Source organism: Mustela erminea, chromosome 5 (genome assembly GCF_009829155.1).
Source record: "Mustela erminea isolate mMusErm1 chromosome 5, mMusErm1.Pri, whole genome shotgun sequence".
NCBI lineage: Eukaryota > Metazoa > Chordata > Mammalia > Carnivora > Mustelidae > Mustela > Mustela erminea.
This window is the reverse complement of record NC_045618.1, coordinates 125,820,797-125,825,332: the sequence shown is the minus strand read 5'-3', so window position 1 is coordinate 125,825,332 and position 4,536 is coordinate 125,820,797. Positions and strand designations below refer to the sequence as shown.

General features: G+C 39.5%; 1 pseudogene; it reads left to right on the top strand.

Moving 5' to 3' along the window:
• Window positions 1-2,462: 2,462 nt before the first annotated feature.
• LOC116592077 lies at window positions 2,463-2,613 on the top strand (annotated as a pseudogene).
• Window positions 2,614-4,536: the final 1,923 nt, after the last annotated feature.

The window sequence follows — 4,536 nt, the reverse complement described above, 5'->3', positions numbered from 1 at the left end:
TTAGCCAGAGAGATGCCATCTGGTTAAACAGTAATTTTGTTGTTTATGCAGTAAAACTTAAACTGTCCCTGCCCCTCTTCCCCCCAGGAGACTTACTTAAAAACAAGTCCCAGAAACCTGTCCCAGGTAACAAAGCCCAAATACGGGGGCGGTCAGGCCAGGTGGATGTATCCAATCAGTGGGGGCACATCTGTCTCCCTAGCTACCAAGGAGTATGGGCCCTGCCCTTTGGGGGCCTTTTGGGTGCCAAATCTGACCAAGGTGATAGGCTAGTTCAAATATCTACTATAGGGTAAACTAATTCAATTGATTGAATTGGTCACTTATGTGTGACCTAGCATGACTATGTAGCTTTCTTTGTGTGTTATAATCTCATTGGCCACCTGTGCATGGCCCTGCCCAACCACATGGCCTTTGTCCTTAAAGGCTAGTCTGTAAGGCAGAGAGAGGTTGCCCTCTCTGTAAGAGGCACAACCCCAAAGGGTCGGTTTGTTTCTCGATGCTTGGCGTGAAATAAAGCTTTACTTGACCTTTGCTTTATATCGGTCTTGCTCCTTTGACCATAGACCCAACATGACCTTCTCCAAAGGAAGCACAAATCACAGTTAAAGGAAGGAATGGTCTCAGGTATATTGCTACTGTTTAGGAAAGTGATTTTGGTTTGTGTTTTACATATAATATTTCAATTTTTGTCACTTTCAGCCTTCAGTCACTTTCTTGTGACTCATTCGGAAGGGAATTAACATTGAAGTTTTAAAACAAGTTGCCATTTTTGTCTGGGAAGTTTTTAATTTCCTATACTCTTCTGAAGTGTCAGTCATCTGCCTTCCCATAGGAGAGCTTTGTCTTTCACCTCAAGATCTATTGGATTTCTTGTGGTGATGAGATAAACAATATCATTAATTCATGACTATAAAGAACTTCAAAACACATTTTCATTTTTTGTTAGACTTCTAACATCTCGAACTGTTGAGCAGAATATTTTAAATGCTACATATTATTTTAAAATAATGCATATTTATTATTACTTTGTTGTTGTTGTTGTTGTTCTGGGAGAAAAAGAGAAAGTTCCAGAGTATAAAGGAAGAAAAAAACATGTATGCCAAAGGGAACATAGAACATGACTTTTTCCTTTCTGTGATTTTGGGCTATTATTACCCTTAAAAGTTAATCAAGAAAAATGACTTGCTGAATAAAGTGGCACGTAGGGTTATATTTTTAATAAAAGTATATTTAAAAACATAAGTTCCCTGTGAAATTACCATGAGATGTGAATGTACTGCCCATGGCATTGACCTGAGTAAATTATGACCACATTTCTGATGCAGAGTAAAGTCAAGATGGTTGAGTTATCCAGGGATGGTAAAGAGTTTCCCTTCAGCTGTCAGCTCTGACAAATTGGTGACTCCAGGGTGTCCCATTCAAAAAGGCTCTAAAACCAAATCTCAGCTAAGGAGAATGCATCAGTGATTGACTAGCAATGTCTGTTATGGCTAAATGATGGATTGTTTTTTGTCAAACATAAATGCAAATACAGGATTGGTTATTATAAGAGATGAGATGGACCTGTGCCAACTTAAAGGCCTACACACACACACACACACACACACACACACACACACACAATGATTAATAAATTATTCTAAACGTTTTTTTTTAAGCAAGTGTCTGAGAGTTAGGGAGATTTTTTCTTACTTGTTAATATAGAAGGTAGAAAGATAAATTCTGGTCTCTTTTAGGCTCTAAATAATTGATTTTGTTCATGAAAATTTTGTAACATTTGATAAATAGGTATACAAATATTATTCAGCAAACAAACACGTAATTAGGTTGCATTCTCATTCAACCCTTTGGGTGTAAGGCAAACTGGAAACTCGATTATGCAGTTCTTGGGACAAAGCTAGGACATAATGTGTCAGCTGGGGAGAATAAAGGAGAGAAAGACGAACTAAAAAGGGAAATAGACAATGGGAAATTATTTTTTAGACTGTGAGGAGAAAAGTAGTTCATGCTAATACTCGCAACTCAAATTAGTGAGAGAAAAATGGACTTAACTGGGAACTTTCAATCATTTAGTGCTCAGAATGGACTTGAAATGCAGATATAGAACAGAATCTTACTTTGTGATGTTTTATGGAAAAATTCAATAATGGTAGCTAATATTTATTGTGGAGATAGTGCTTTGCAAGTCTTATCTCTTATATTTCAAATATAACAACATAATCCCCGGGAGGTGGCTTGTGTCTCAAAATAATGAAACTATGGCTTAGGGTAACTAATGAATGCCTTGGATCTCCACCCCACCCAACTGATCCGTATAAGACCCCCTATTCTTTGTCAGTGACTGCCTATATTATTTTTCCAAAATCCTGAGTAAAGTGTATGCTAAATTTTTCTCATTCAAAATAGGAATCTTTGCATGTACCAAATACCAAATACCAATACCAAAATAAAATAATTGAAGCTTTGCGCAGTGGCAGTATCGTAGCCAATGAGGTTTATCCGAGGCGCGATTATTGCTAATTAAAATAATTGAGTGTGGTTGGCTGATTAAAGCCCTTTTCCTTCTCTCCCAGAGATATCCAGGACCTAATGCCTGGAATCTGTGAATGGTACTTGGTCAGACAAATAAGGGCGTTGCAGATGGGATTAAGTTAAGGATTTCAAAATGCGATTATTCTGGGTTATTCCATACATGCAATCACATGTATTCTTATGAGAGAGAAACAGGGAAATTAGAGACAGACAAAAGGCAATGTGAGCAGAGAGGCAGAGATTGCAGGAATGCAGCCACAAGCCAAGGAATGCCATCAGCCACCAGAAGTTAAAAGAAGCAAGGACTGAGCTCTCCCCTAGAGCATTTGGAAGGAGCACAGCTCTGCTGACACCTTGATTTTAGCATGGCGAAACTTATTCCAGATTTCTGGCCTCCAGAACTGTGAGAAAATGACCAACTGTTGTTTTCAAGCGCCAGGTTTGTGGTACTTTACTGAAGGTGCATCAGGAAGCTAATACACAGAGAACAAAGGAGAGCAGATTGTTTAAGGCACTAAATTTGTGGTAATATGTTATGGCAGCCATAAGAAACCAATACAATGAGCTTGAAAAAGGCCAACAGACTGTTTCTTCCCTCAGGCAAGTCTCCCCAGACGAGGTGACCTTTCCCTAACTAATATGTCTCAGCACTTCAAATTTGCTTTCAGTAGCATTCACTTGTAATCGCGTTCAGTTATCTTGTTTGTCTCCGTATCTCAAGGTGCCCAGAAAAGTAACTGCCACATAATAGGGCTGAGTAAATATTTGTCTAATGACTGAGTGGAATTTGAGGCACAAGGTATACAGGGTGGTGAAATTTTGTGGATTGTGAGTCTTGCAACTCCTGTCAGGGTGAAGTCCTTTGGCGGCAGGGTTGGGGCAGGGAATGGGGTACAGCAGTTAAGACCAAGAACACTCAGTTCCAGCCACATGGCCCAGGTGGGCAGCCACCAGCTATATTCCCCCTTGGTCAAGTGTGAGGACACTGAGCCCTTGACCATCAGGAGCTGAATTTATTCAACTCTTAGGTTTGTGCACAACTGTCTAAAAATGATCTAGACTACTTTTCCCTACTTTATGTGCCCTGGTCTTCATTTTCATAGTACTTTATCACATTTCACATATATTGGTGGATTAGTCACCAATATCTGTTCTCCATCCTTTCACACCCGCCTCCCTAAGGGGAGGCACTTAGACCCCTCACAGCCTCAGAACTTAGCGTGGTGCCTGAAACTTAGTAAAACGTCAAGAATATTTGTTGAAGGTTCATAAACGTAACTTTTCTATACTGGAAAATATATACGATAGTGATTATTACCTTTTGTTCTTGTTAGAAGCCTATTTGAGACTTTGATGAAAGCCATGAAAACACTTCCCAGAAAAATTCAGAATTCTGTCACATTTTCTGGAGATATCATTGACAGCCTAAACCCATTCATGTGGGGCTTATCATTTCCAAATTATATTAATTTTCCATTTTAAACAGCAGATGTTAAGTTTTATGGAACACTTGTTATTTGTCAGATTTTTGTGCTGTTTTACATGTAATATTTCAATAACCTTCACAGCTCTAGGAGGTAAGTTCTGTTTTGAAAGAATTAGTGCAAAAGAGACCAACTTACTTATCCAAGCTCATAGAACTGGTTAGCAGCAGAGCCGGGACTCAAACCAAGATCACTATATCACTATTTTTTTTTTTTTTTTTAAGTAGTCTGAGTTTGCACTCTTTTTTTTTTTTTCTCAAAGATTTTATTTATTATTTTGACAGACAGATCGGAAGCAGGGAGAGAGGCAGGCAGAGAGAGAGGAAAGGAAGCAGACTCCCCGCTGAGCAGAGAGCCCGATGCGGGGCTCAATCCCAGGACCCTGAGATCATGACCTGAGCCAAAGGCAGAGGCTTAACCCACTGAGCCACCCAGGCACCCCCTGAGTTTGCACTCTTAACCACTAAAAATCATCTGCCTGTTCTATGTTCCTGCCCATAGTGAGCAATGGAGTTAT